Source organism: Canis lupus, chromosome 7 (assembly GCF_048164855.1).
Source record: "Canis lupus baileyi chromosome 7, mCanLup2.hap1, whole genome shotgun sequence".
Lineage (NCBI taxonomy): Eukaryota > Metazoa > Chordata > Mammalia > Carnivora > Canidae > Canis > Canis lupus.
In genome coordinates, this window is record NC_132844.1 from 67,907,801 (window position 1) to 67,922,523 (window position 14,723).

Below are 14,723 nucleotides of genomic sequence, written 5' to 3' on the forward strand. Positions count from 1 at the left end.
TTCGCTCGCTCGCTCTCAAATAAATAAATAAAATCTTAAAAAACAATAAAAATAATTTTAAAAATGAAGTCCTGACCCCCAGTATCTTAGGGGGTAAGTGTGATCTCATTTAGAAATATAGTCTTTACAAATGTAATCAAACTACAGTGAGATTATTAGGATGGGACCCAATTTAATCTGACAGGTTCTTACAAGAAGAAAATGTCATACAGACCCAGGGAGAATATTGTGTTCTGGTGGGGGGCAGAGATTGAAGTGATGTGTGTACAACCCAAAGAACACCAAGAGCTGCCAGGAGCTGCCAAAAGCTGAGAGAGGCAAGAAAGGTTCCTTCCCTAGAGCCTTTGAGAGACATGATCCTGCACACACCTTTATTTCAGACTTCCACCTCTCAAACCATGAAAGAATAGATATTTTTTAAAGATTTTGTTTATTTATTCATGAGAGACACACACACACACACAGAGGCAGAGGCAGAGGGCAGAGGGAGAAGCAGGCTCCATGCAGGGAGCCCGACGTGGGACTCTATCCCAGGACCTCAGGATCATGCCCCAGGGTGAGGGTGGCGCTAAACCTCTGAGCCACCCGGGCTGCCGGAGAGAATAGATTTCTATTGTTTTTGTTTTTGTTTTTTTAAGCCACCCAGACTGTGGCTTTGTCATGGCAGCCCTCAAAAACTGATGGTGTGCATGTGAATATTTACACACTTAACAAACAAACCAGAAAATGTGCCCACCTACTACATACTGGTTTGTGTAGTTCACTACAAGACAATAGTTGACATTAATCACTTCTTCTATTCTTTATTCCGTGTTCGCTTTGCCTTGGGCAGGCACCTCAGTTGGTTGAATTCTTCATTTGATGGGGTATCACTTTATTTAATTCCCAAGGATATGAATTCTCAGTGGTCCTGTCTTTTGTTGTTATGCTATTGTTTTCCCTTAACTTTTACTTGAGAATATAAAAGTACTAAGAGACACCCCGGAGAACACTCCAGATTCTAAACATAGCTCTGACCTCATCATGTAATAGTGACCCTATTTTTCTTTTTCTTTTTTTTTAAGGGTTCAATGTTCAGTTTCCTTTAATGACCCCCATCTCGCTGAAGGGCAGGTACAGGCAACTAGGCGATGACAAGAGATGTTTACTTGAAGATCTTGCCCTGATTGAAGATTTTGCCCACAGGCTGGAAGGCCCCCTCCCAGGAAAAGTACTCTTGAACCAGCGTCTGGGTCTCCTCGCTGCCAGGATCCAGTTTCCACCACATATAGGACTCCTAGTCCACCTGCCAATCTGGACTCAGCGGAAAGGTAAGCTCCTGGCCTCGGAAGACCCAGACTCCAGAAATGGAACTGCTGTTGTTGGTTCCAAAGAAGATGACACTGGCAAAGGCATTCTTCCTCAGCTTCAGCTTGTCCAACCACTGGAACATCCCAGTGATGAGGTTACAACTCATAAAGGTCTGAGTGAGCTCCTCAGGGAAGCGGTACTCAGCGTACCACAGGGACCAGCCATCCTTATCAAAGTGCTCCCAGAAATACGGCAGTGCCACAGTGAGAGTGTCCTCATTGGAGTACTTGCACTTAAATTCGTCCAACGCAAAGGTACTCTTGGGCAGGTGAGCAAAGGGGCCTTTGGCCTTTGGCTCAGCAGCCAGTGCCTGCTCACATTCAACCATTTCCTCCTCAGGAGCAGGGGCAGCAGCCTTCTTCTCTTTCCGCTCAGCCTGGGGCTTCTGCTTCTCTTCCCGAGAACCCTTCTCTTTCCGTGGGGTGTCTTTTTTAGGTTGGCTCTCTGCAAACTTTTTAGCATCAAACTGGGCCATCTTCTCACAGAGTTTCACCTCCCCCAAGACAGCCCAGAACTGGGGCTGGTTATGCAGGTAAGGAATCAGCGGTTGGTATTGGGGAAGGCCTGGCGGAAAGAAGGCTCCAGGACCTGTCTATAGAGCCACAACAGGGTGCAGACAACTGTGATGTCAGCCAGTGTCACACGTTCGCCCACCAGAAAAGTCCTCGTCTTCAAATGAGTATCCAGGAGCCCCAGAATTCGCCTCACTTCCTCCTTTGCATTCTCTGTGGCCTGCTTGTTGTGGTGCATGATGCCCAAGGTAGGAAACACCCAGGTACTGGCTGGGGGCACTATGTCGCTATCAGCAAAGCTCACCCACTGCACCACCTGGGCTGCTGCCTCTGGAGTACTTCCCCGCAGCTCCTCATTGCTCACATAGTAGGCAATGGCATTGCTCTCAAACACACAGAATCCATCATCACCCTCAAATGCTGGAACCTTGCTGGCAGGAAATTTACTGAGAAATTCAGGGGTGCAGTTGGTTTGGCCAAAGTGGAAGTGGGGTGGTACAGAGAGCACGCGGACCTGAGCCCCGCTGTACTGAGCAAAAATGAGAGCCTTGAAGGCCCTCCAGTTTTCAGGATATGTGTACAGGGTCCCGGATGCCATGGTGATTCCGCAGAGACTCTTTTTCTTTTTTTTTTAGATTTTATTTATTTATTCATGAGAGACACAGAGAGAGAGAGAGGCAGAGAAACAGGCAGAGGGAGAAGCAGGCTCCATGCAGGGAGCCCGATGTGGGACTCGATCCCGGGTCTCCAGGAATACACCCTGGGCTGCAGGCGGCGCTAAACCGCTGTGCCACGGGGGCTGCCCGTGACCCTATTTTTCTTTGGTTATCAGATTCAACCGTTTCAGCAAGTAGAGTAACTGCTTCCTTTGTCTGTTGGTTCAGTGACATGAGGAGCCCCAAATGACCAGGCAGTGTCAGCTTCCAGGTCAATTAAATCAACCCTGTGCCCCATGGTGGAAGCATTCCTCTACTGGGAATCATGACCTTTAAGCCAGCAGAGCTCAGAGATGCATGGGTGGCTCAGTTGGTTAAGTGTCCACCTTCAGCTCAGGTCAAGATCCCAGGGTCCTGCGATTGAGCCCCACATCAGGTTCCTTGCTCAATGGGCAGTCTGCTTCTCCCTCTCTCTCTACCTGTTGCTCCCTCTGCTAGTGCTCTTCCTGTCAAATAAGTGAAATCTTTAAAAAAAATAAACTAGCAGAGCTCAGAGTTGCAGGAATAGGAAGCAAAAAATTTATGGATATATTATTAGATGTAATTATGACAAGAACTACTTACTACTAAGAACTACTTACTTACTACTTCCACTCTTTGATTTCTAGATTTGTATATTTTGGGTGCTTCTTCAAAGCAGTTCATCCTGTAAAATGAAGCCCAACATTTCAAGATGTTGTCTGCCTTGTGACTTGGTGGGCCAGATAATACTCAGTATCTAATGGGCACCTCAGATCACATGGCCACTTGATGTCCCATGGTCAAACACTGAGTCTCTACCAACACCTAGTAGCAAGCTTGGAGCCAAATCCAAAGGAAAGGAGTTCTCTGACGAAGAGGGCATAGAATTGCTCCAAAAGTTTGTGTGTGCGTGCTGTGACTCTCCATTAGGGCTTCCCGGTGGCTCCTATCTGCCATAGATACTTCAACTGTCGTTTGACCTGTTGGGTCAGAAGACCCAAATGGTGGAACCATGTGCACTGCAACCTGAGTCTCCCACTCCATGACCTGTAAGCCATTGGGGAGTCTGCTTGAGATTCTCTCTCCCCTCTGCCCCTCCTCCCTTAAAAAAAAAAGAAATACAGAAAAGAAAACATAAGTAGCATCATCCCTGCAGCTTTCCCAAGTGTGCAACACAGCTTTTAGTTTCCTATCTTTAGAGGGAGGCAAAGTTCTGGGATCCTAACTTGTGGTCCTTCATAGCCTTAATTCCATGATTCTGAGACCAATGTGAGGTTCTGTCATTGGCCAAGCATTCATTCAAAAAACTAGAAAAATAACCACAGGAAGAGTCAGTGGTCTTCCTTTATTCACTGTGATTTAGACATTAGTCAAAATTCCATTTAACATCTAACCACCATAGGCCCCTTCTGGCTTTTTTGGTTCCCAGGAATTAATGATGATTCAAAGCCAGTATCTAGTAATCTCCAAAGAGTCTGAGAATGTCCATTTCTCCAAGAATACAGTTACCTTAGTAAATGGCTGCAGAGCCCTTTGAGGAAAGCTTCAGAGATTTATACTGCATGCTTATGGGGTTTTGCAAGATCCTGTCTCAAGGGGACACTGGGCTCAATTCAATCCAGGGGCTCTGAGTCAATGATCTGCATTAGCTCCAAACTGTGACCATCATTATGGAAATTAAGTCAGGTTTCTGGCTACCTGACCTGTCATGTTTCTGCTCTGAAGATCAAGAAATATTTTCTTTTTTTTTAATTTTTATTTATTTATGATAGTCACAGAGAGAGAGAGAGAGAGGCAGAGACACAGGCAGAGGGAGAAGCAGGCTCCATGCACCGGGAGCCCAACGTGGGATTCGATCCCGGGTCTCCAGGATCGCACCCTGTGCCAAAGGCAGACACCAAACCGCTGCGCCACCCAGGGTTCCCAAGAAATATTTTAATAGGCTGCCCATCTGTTTTATTTCTAGGGTCACCATAGCCACAAAAAAACCCATGCAGGTCAAAACATTCTGATTGCCTTCCTCGAGAGCCCACTATGGCTCTGGTGACCAAATGTTGCCACTTGGCCTCTTCTCGTCCAGGACTCCAGCTTTCTTACTGAAATGTTGGAGCTCATCTCAGGGGTGGGCCTTACCCCCACTACTCCTGGCCTACAGGAAAGTGCACAGGGCTCATCGAGGATTCTGATCCTCCTCCATGCTACAGTATTGCTGGCTTCTTCATAGCAGGTGTATCCCCTGAGACTTCTCAGGAGATGCAGTGAGGAGGGGATGTGCAGGACACATGTGACAAATCCACTCCCATTTTCCCCCTTCCTATGCTTTCACATTCCTTCTACATGATTCCAGGGAAGTACTCACACTTCAACCTCACTGAATGGAGGCCATCATGGAGGGCAAGGTTTAGTCAATCAACTCAGAAAACTGCTAACTCCTCTCCCAGCTGTACAAGCTAACACAGTGTGGTAGATAGCAAAATAAAATGGCCACATGTCCCTCCCCTCTCTGTATGTACACCCCTTGGCAATGTGACTTTATTGCAACTCCCATCAAGAGGTAGGAATCTAGGGATGCCTGGATGGCTCAGCGGTTGCTTTTGGCTCAGGGTGTGATCTCACGGCCCCAGGATCAGATCCCTTATCGGGCACCCAGTGGGGAGTCTGCTTCTTCCTCTGCCTCTGTCTCTGCCTCGGTCTCTGTGTCTCTCATGAATAAATAAATAAATAAAATCTTAAAAAAAAAAAAAAAGAGGTGGGATCTATTGCTCTACTCTCTCAAATCTGGATTGGCTTTGTAATGTGCTGTGACCTACACACTATAGCAGACACGATTTTGTGGGTGTTCTAAGGCCAGGTCCCCCAAAGCAGGTGGAGGTGTCCCTGAGGAGGGGACCGTCAAAGGAAGGAGCCAGAGTGGGCCTCTTGGGGGACAAGAGGCCATGTGCAGAGACAGTCCCAACTGATGGCCTGTACCAACAGGCCAGATGTCTTGGGGCATTCATCCAGCCCTGGCCAAGCCACCAGATGACTGCCACCGCATGAATGATCCCAGATGTGACCAGCAAAGGAATCGCCCAACTGAGTAGAGCCAAATTGCTGACCCACAGAATCATCAGCAAATAAAACGATTGTGGTTTTATGCCACTAAGTTATATAGCAATAGATAACTAGGACACACATCCTACCAGGAGTCTCTGGTAAGTGATCTCATACTGAGAGGACTCAATCCAGAAAGGCCATCTCTGACAAAACTGCAAAATACAAACTAGGTGAAGAGAGAGCCCAAAGCAATGGAGGTGAAAATCAGTGGGGGAGGTGAGGCAGGTGGAGAGAACACGCCTGCAGCATGGATCTCAGGCAGAGGCAGCAAAAAGCCAGGGTGAGAGGCTTATGGGTAGTGACAGCACAGCCTCAGGTGTGACCATGGGGTAGAGGGCTGAGGCCAGGTGGAGACTGAGAAGCCAGCGGATTGGAAGGACCATCTATGTGAACACTAAACATGTCCAGAATGATGGCTGGAGTGGTGTCAGAGACAAGGGCAGCAAGTCAGGACCTAACTCTTTAAAGGGATGAGGAGTGACCAGGGTGTAGGGTGTCTGCAACAACAGTATCGTCAAACAGCATGAGAGCTAAAGCTAAGTGGAGTGGAGAGGGGTCATATTCTGGAAGTGGAGCAAGGAGGTCACCCACTCTACTTCCTGGCCCTGGGGGAAGGAGGAGTGAGGGAGAAAGAACAGCCACCATTAGAGCTAGTGGTAGGGGATCCAGGGTCCTCGGGGAGAGCCAGTTGTCCAGAAGAGCTAGGAGGTGAAGGAAACCGTTCACAGAAGACAAACTCTAGGGCCCTTCCCATGCCTGAGGTCAAGGGAGCTTGTGGAGGCTTCCAGTAGTAAGGGAGTGGGAGACGGGATGAAAGAAGGGGAAACAGGGCCAGATGGGGATTAGGCCCAAGGAGGAGGCTGAGGAGGCTGACGGGGACAGAAACAGGGATAAGAGGTATAATGAGATTAGTACTGGCTGCTTCTGCAGCAGAGGGGTGGTGAGAGGCTTGTCAAGGCTGGCAGGGGGAAGGGCAGGGGGCAGAGAGGGGCACACAAACACTCAATGCAGAAACAGTCGTGCATAAGCTTTTCCAGAACTCTGACTCCTGCCAACACCTGTCCAAGAATGGTCAAGGAGGTGATGAAAAATTCAGTGAAATAGAAGAGAGCACAAGAACAGATCCCAATACCGATTGGATTTTATGTATAACAATGATGGGCTTTTGATTCGGTGAGAAAAGAAGGGTAGTTTATTTACTAAGCGATGCTGACCCAGCTGGTCTCCCACCAGGAAGACGATGAGCTGGGACCCCTGCCTCTCACTGTACCCAAATAAATTTCAGACAGTTTAACACCATAAATGTAAATAACATGCAAAATATATTCCAAAAGACCTTTTAAACCAGACCAGACAGCCAAACCCCATGAGAGTAAATGTATACACATATAATCACATAAAAGTTATAAATTGTTTATGGCAAAAGACACCTTCCCTGAAGTCAAAAGGGTGTTAATAGGATAGGAAACCACTTGAGGGGATCCCTGGGTGGCTCAGGGGTTTAGTGCCTGCCTTCGGCCCAGGGCGTGATCCTGGAGACCCAGGATCAGGTCCCACTTCAGGCTCCCTGCACGGAGCCTGCTTCTCCCTCTGCCTGTGTCTCTGCCTCTCTCTGTGTGTGTCTCTTGTGAATAAATAAAATCTTAAAAAAAAAAAAAAACCTTAAAAATAAAAGCCTGAGCACATAAGGATGAATATATGTAAGAATATTTATTGTATCATTAGTCATAGTAGTGAAAACAAGACAAACCTGGTAAATAAATGGAATGCTTTTAATTTTGGTTTTAAGATTTTATTTATTTATTGATGAGAGATACAGAAAGAGATAGAGATATAGGCAGAGAGAGAAGCAGGCTCCCTCTGGGGCACCTGACTCAGGACTCCATCCCAAGACCCTGGGGTCATGACCTGAGCCAAAGGGAGATGCTCAACCCCTGAGCCACCCAGGTGTCCCTAATTTTATTTTTTATTAAGCTTTTAATTTTAATTCCATTATAGTTAACATACAGTGTGATATTAGTTTTAGGTGTATAATATAGTGATTCGACCATTCTGTAAATGAGTCAGTGCTCATCATGTGTACTCTTAATCCCCTCCACCTGTTTCTCCCATCTCCCCACCCACCTCGTCAAACCATCAATTTGTTCTCTGTAATTAAGAGCCTGTGTCTTGGTTTGTCTTTCTATTTTTTTCCTTTGTTTAATTTATTTTGTTCTTCAATTCCACATATGAGTGAAATTACATATTTGTCTCTCTCTGGCTGACTTATTTCACTTAAGCGTTATACTCTATAGCTCCTCCATGTTGCTGCAAATGACAAGACTTCATTCTTTTTTATGGTTGAGTAATAATCCATTGTGTATATTCGCTACATCTTCTTTATCCATTCATCTATCAATGGTCACTTGGGCTGTTTCCATAATTTGGCTATTATAAACAATGCTGCTATAAACACAGGGGCGCACATATCCTTTTGAATCAGTGTCTTTGTATTCTTTGCATAAATACCCAGTAGTGGAATTACTGGATGGTATATTTCTCTTTCTATTTTTTCTAGTATTTCTATTCCTATTTTCTAATTTTTTAAAAGATTTTATTTATTTATCCATGAGAGACACAGAAAGAGAGAGACAGAGACACAGGCAGAAGCAGGCTCCATGCAGGGAGCCCAATATGGGACTCGATCCTGGGACTCCAGGATCATGCCCCAGGCCACAGGCAGGTGCTAAACCACTGAGCCACCCAGGCGTCCCATCTATTTTCTAATTTTTGAGGAACCTCCATACTGTTTTCCACAGCAGCTTCACCAGTTTGCAATCCCACCAACAGTGTAAGAGGGTTCCCTTTTTCTGCCTCCTTACCAACATTTGTTGTTTGTGTTTTGATTTTAGCCATTCTGACAGGTGTAAGGTGATATTTCATTGTGGTTTTAATTTGCATGATGATTAGTCATGATGAACATCTTTTCATGTTGGTCATCTGGATGTTTTCTTTAAAAAAAAAAAAAGATTTTATTTAAGCAAGAGAGCACACAAGCAGGGATAACTAACTGCAGAGGGAGAGAGAAAAGCAGGCTTCCCGCTGAGCAGAGAGCCCATTGTGGGGACAGATCCCAGGACCCCCAGATCATGAACAGAGCTAAAGGTAGATGCCCAACCACCTGAGCCACCCAGGGACCCCTTGGATGTCTTCTTTGGAGAAATGTCTGTTCATGTCTTCTGCCCATTTTTTAATTGGATTATTTGCAATTTTTTTGGTGCTGAGTCATATAAGTTATTTCTATATTTTGGATAGTAACCCTTTATCAGATATGTTGTTTGCAGTTATCTTCTCCCATTCAGTAGTTTATCTTTTAATTTTGTTGATTGTTTCCCTTTGTTGTGCAGAACTCTTTATTTTGATGAAGTTCTACTTGTTTATTTTTATTTTTGCTTTTAATAAAATGAACAGATAAGGAAAAAAAATTTTAAAGACATCTAGGATAATAACCATTGTTGCCAGCTTTTTGTAAACTAACACTTGTAGGTGCACATATAAATGCATAGAGAGACAGAGAGATGGGCACCAGCAGTATGATGGTGAATGTTCTCAGGGTAGGGAGATTTCGGGTAATTATAATTGCCTTTCTCTTTTTCTTTTCAGTATGCTTAAATTTTTACAGTGACCAATGCTGTTTTCTTCATTGTGGGGGAAAAAAAAGTTGTATGGGTGGGTATGATTGGCAGGTCTTGGTACAGGAGAGGCTCTGTGGGAAACCCTTCTGGCACCCTCCTTCCCAGGTACCCTCGATCCTCTCTCCCTGTTTGTTCCCTTCAATCATTCAACACAGACAGTGAGTAGCTCATTAGGGAGGTGGGGTAGGGGAATAGGAAAATGTTGTGTCATGGGTACCCAGGGAGAGAGCATGTCAAATGCTGTAGGGAAAGCAGGGAAGACAAAGACTGAAATTGTCCCCTCAACTGAGTGACATGAGAGTCCGAAGACCTAGATTAGAGCAGCTTTAGTGGCATGCAGGCAGCAGAAGCCACCTTGCAGGAGTGAATGACAGGGTGAAAAGAAGAGCCAGCCTGGTAGACTAGAAGGGCACAGGGGTGAGTAAGGATGGTTTGAATGAGATGTCAGTTAAAAACCATGGGGCGGGGTGTATGTGCCTGGGTGCAGCAGCTGGTTAAGCGACTGACTCTGGTTTTGGTTCAGGGTGTGATCTCAGGCTTATGGGATCAAGCCCCACGTGGGGGCTCTGTGCTCAGTGTAGTGTCTGCTTAAATTTCTCTCTGCCCCTCTCAAATAAATAAATAAATCTTAAAAACAAAAACAAAAATGCGTGAGGGACTACATGGGTTTTCAAATTTATTTAAAGGAGTATGCAAGCCTAAAAAGTTGAAATCACAGGTGTAGACAACCCCTTCTGAAAGTGCATGGGACTTTGAGTAAAGGGAGATGGTGGGACCTGCAGGGCTTGGGGGCTTACTCCAGAGAGACTTGCATGCAGCCAAAGGCCAATGGGATTAGGCCAGCTGGAGGGGGAGGGAGCTGAACAGGACTGGAAAGAGACAATGAGTGGAGCCACAGAGATGCCCATGTTCCCAAGCCTGAACACGCATCAGAATCACCTGGGCAGCTTTTTCAAAATTCATATCTAGATGCCCCCAGAACTACTCACTCAGACTCTCTAAAAGTTGAGCCAAAGAATCTGAACTGTAAGCTCCTTGAATGGCATTTTAAAATATACCAATTATTTAGAGATAAATCTATCAAAAGATGGGCAAAAATGCATTATACAGAAAAAATTTTAAATTATCTAAATAGGGAATCCCTGCGTGGCTCAGCGGTTTAGCACCTGCCTTTGGCCCAGGGCGCGATCCTGGAGTCCCGAGATCAAGTCCCGCGTTGGGCTCCCGGCATGGAGCCTGCTTCTCCCTCCGCCTGTGTCTCTGCCTCTCTCTCTCTGTGTCTATCATATATAAATAAATAAATAAATAAATAAATAAATAAATAAATAAATAAATAAATAAATAAATAAATAAATAAATAAATAAATAAATAAATAAATTTCTCTAAATAAATGGACATGTGTGAGTACACACAAACACACACATATAAATATGTCCATGTTCAAGTATTGCAAGATAAACTTCCAGAGTGCAGACTTCCAGTTACAAGATTAACAAATTCTAAGGATCTAATATACAGCATGGTGATTATAGCTAATAATACTGCATTATATATATATATAAATTATATACTAATATATTTGATATATATCTAATTTAAATATATAATTTAATGTATAATTTAATATATATATATATATATATATATATATATATATATATATATATATACAAAGTTGCTTAAGAGCAGGGGCACCTGGCTGGCTCAGCCAGTAGAGCATACGACTCTTGATCTTGGAGTTGTAAGTTGAAGCCTTATGTTGGGTGTAGAGATTACTTAAAAATAAAATCTTTTAAAAAATAAATTACTGGGGATCCCTCGGTGGCGCAGCGGTTTAGCGCCTGCCTTTGGCCCAGGGCGCGATCCTGGAGACCCGGGATCGAATCCCACGTCAGGCTCCCGGTGCATGGAGCCTGCTTCTCCCTCTGCCTATGTCTCTGCCTCTCTCTCTCTCTCTCTGTGTGACTATCATAAATAAATAAAAAAAAATTAAAAAAAAATAAATTACTTAAAGAGTAGATCTTACATGTTCTCACCAAAAAAAGAAATGATAATTATGTGACAGGATGCAGGTGCGAGCTAATTTATGGTGGTAATCATTCTGTAATATATAAATGCATCCGACCAACACCTGTACACCTTAAATTTACAATCTGTGTTATATGTCAATTATATCTCAATAAATCTGGACACTCCCCCCTAAAAAGAAATTATTATAGGTCCCCTTCTTCCTATATCTTCTCTTCCTAACATGTGCATCTTAAATAGGAAACAAAGATTAGAAGACTTGATGTTGAACAATGTATTGATCTACAGGTTCAGTGCAATCAAATAAATATCCTAACAGAGTTTTCTTTGGGGAGGGGGTTGAGGGGTTTTTTTGGTGGAACACAACAGGTTGATTCTAAAATACATATGGAAATGAAGGGGCTAAAGATAGTTTCCTTCCTAAAGAACAACATGGAAATATTACTCTACTGAAAAGCAAGACTTTTTGTAAAAGTACGTACAGTCATGAGGAGAGGGTGATATTTGTACAAGGACAAACAGACTGGGAAAACACCAGAAGCTGATGTCAATATGGACAGTGTGGGGTTGTGATTCATGTGGCATTGAAGAGCACAGGGAAGGATGAGCGTTTTCAGTAAATGGATTGAGTGTTCATGCGAGGTAAAACTGGAACTTGACTCTGACCTCACACCGTAAACAAATAAATCCCAAGTGGGTTGTTGTCCTAAATATGGAGGGCAGAACAATAAAGATTATAAAAGAAAGGGGATCACTGGGTGGCTCAGTGGTTTAGCGCCTGCCTTCAGCCCAGGGCATGATCCTGGGGTCCCGGGATCGAGTACCCTGTCGGGCTCCCTGCATGGAGCCTGCTTCTCCCTCTGCCCGTGTCTCTGCCTCTCTCTCTCTCTCTCTGTGTGTCTCTCATAAATGAATAAATAAAATCTTAAAAACAAAAAACAAAAAACAAACCTCAGGGTGGTGACAGATTTCTTTTCATGATACAAAAGCACCAACCTTAAAGGAGAAAAGTCTGACAAATTTGGTTTCATTAAGATTAATAAATAGTTCCATTTGCATAACACTCTAAAACAGGCAAAAGTACACCACAGTGTTTAGGGAAGTGTCAGTTTGAAAACTGGCGCCTGTATACGGAGGGCAAAGAGAGCCCCAAGAAAGAGACAGGCCACTCCTGGCCGCAAGGCTTGTCTGTAGTGGCCATAAGGAGTAGAACTCCGCACTCGCCTGCCAGATGTGAGTTTGGTCACGTGTATACCCAGACACTCTCAGTGCCACCTTATTCTTTCAAGACTATGTCCTTGAAAATGGCTCCCACTATGGGAATGGTGGGTAGAAGATACATTCCAAGGATGGAGGGAGAGGGGATGAGGAGCCTCAGATTACTTGAGTCCAGCTCCAGGGCCAACTGACAGTCATGTCCTCTTGATTACCTCTTCCAACAGGAAGCATACTCAGGCTGAAAATGATCTCAGGAAGCTAGGACGTGATTGCCATTGAAGTCAGGATAGTGGTTCCCTGTGAACGAGAGGAAGGGGCTGGGGCTTGTAGAGTCTAACAATGTTCTATTTCTTGATATAGATGAGATTACATGGGAGTTGGCTTTATAATAATGCATTGACATGTACATTTATGTTTTATGCATTCTTCTGTATCTGTGTTATCCTTCATGCAAAGGTTTTAAGGGAAAAAATCTCCACTCATGATTCTGATGAGCAACCACATTTAGGAACCCCTGATCTAGAGTCTAGCTAGAGTGACACTGTAAAATCAGGTCTTTTTTTTTTTAAGATTTTATTTATTTATTCATGAGAAACACACAGAGAGAGGCAGAGGAAGAGACACAGGCAGAGGGAGAATCAGACTCTACACGGGGAGCCCAAGGCGGGACTCAATCCCAGGACCCCGGGATCACAACCTGAGCCCAAGCCAGATGCTCAACCACTGAGCCACCCAGGTGCCCTGTCACTTTGTTTCAAGTGAGAGAATCCAACCCTGACTTACAAATATTAGATATTGATTCATTATCTGAAAAATCCAAGATAGTTTCAGGAACGGCTAGTTCCAGATACTCTAACAAGATTATGAGAAATCTCTCTTTGCTCAGCTTTTCCTATTATCCTGCAGGCTCTCATCCCCAGGAAGACCCCCAGCCAGTCCAGGCTATGTCCTCCTGCCCACTGAGCCACTTGAGCAGAAAGAAAATGTCCCCTTATCTGGAATCTCAGCAACAGTCCTGGGGGTGGCTTTCCCTGGACTGACTAGCATCACATGACCAATTCTGCTGTTGGCCAGGGGTCTGAAATTTTTCCTCCAAGGAAAAAGTAGATGCCATTACCAAAAGGAAAGAGAAAAAATGATTGGGCACAATTGGGATCGATGGGCTGGAAGTCCTGATGGGGTCAAAGGAGAGGTGTAGCGGAAGAAAGTGAGCAAAGGGTAGCAGGTGTGGTGTGGGAAGACTGCCAATCAGAGAGGGGATGTCTGAATTGTAGTTTCGGAGGTGGAGCAGTTTGGGGTGACGACAGGGTCCAGGGTGTGCCCTGGCAGTGAGTAGCAGGAAGGTCAGGGTGTTGGAGCCTCAAGAACTCATGCCCTGGTCTTTGTTAATAAGGGTGGAACCCTAATAAAACACAGCCCCATGTGGTTCAGTCTGAGAACAGTGTCTGACCCAAGGTATACAACCCAATAGCCTAAAGGAATTAACAAGCAATCTCACTCCTTAGTCACGCTTCTCAAAGGACTTCAAAGGGATTCAGATGCACAGTTCACAGCCACGCTAATTAAAATCCTCTTTCTTCTCTTCCCTCATTCCTCATGTCCTGAAGCTATTCTGTGCTGCTCCTTTCAATATCCATCTCCCACCAAATAATAATAATAATTAATAATAATAATAAATTAAGGTTCTTCCTCCATACCCAGATTTTTTAGCCACATGGAAGAATCAGTCTTCTTTAGGAAGGGAAGAGAGGGATCCCTGGGTGGCTCAGCAGTTCAGTGTCTGCCTTTGGCCCAGGGTGTGATCCTTGAGTCCCAGGATCAAGTCCTGCATTGGGCTCCTTGTGTGGAGCCTGCTTCTCCCTCTGCCTATGTCTGTGCCCCCCACCCCATGTCTCTTATGAATAAATAAAATATTTTTTAGACAAGGAAGAGAAGAGAGATGGAGGAGAAATTGGACTGGCAATTGCAGGACTCTTTGGTAGGCCGAGGATGAGGGAACATTCCTGCTCAGCCTCTCCCCCACCATTGTCCTACCACAAGGAGAGGGATCTAGATGTTAAATAATAACAGCCCCTGGAGCTGGTGGTACAGTAAAATGAACAGGAGTTTTTATATACATGGTCCCCAACTCCATCCCTCTTCCTTGATAGCCTCCATTTGAGAACCT

General features: G+C 44.6%; 1 pseudogene; it reads right to left on the reverse strand.

The window, feature by feature from the left end:
• Positions 1 to 1,135: 1,135 nt before the first annotated feature.
• LOC140636356 (elongation factor 1-gamma-like) lies at positions 1,136 to 2,460 on the reverse strand (annotated as a pseudogene).
• Between the last annotated feature and the right edge of the window lie 12,263 nt (positions 2,461 to 14,723).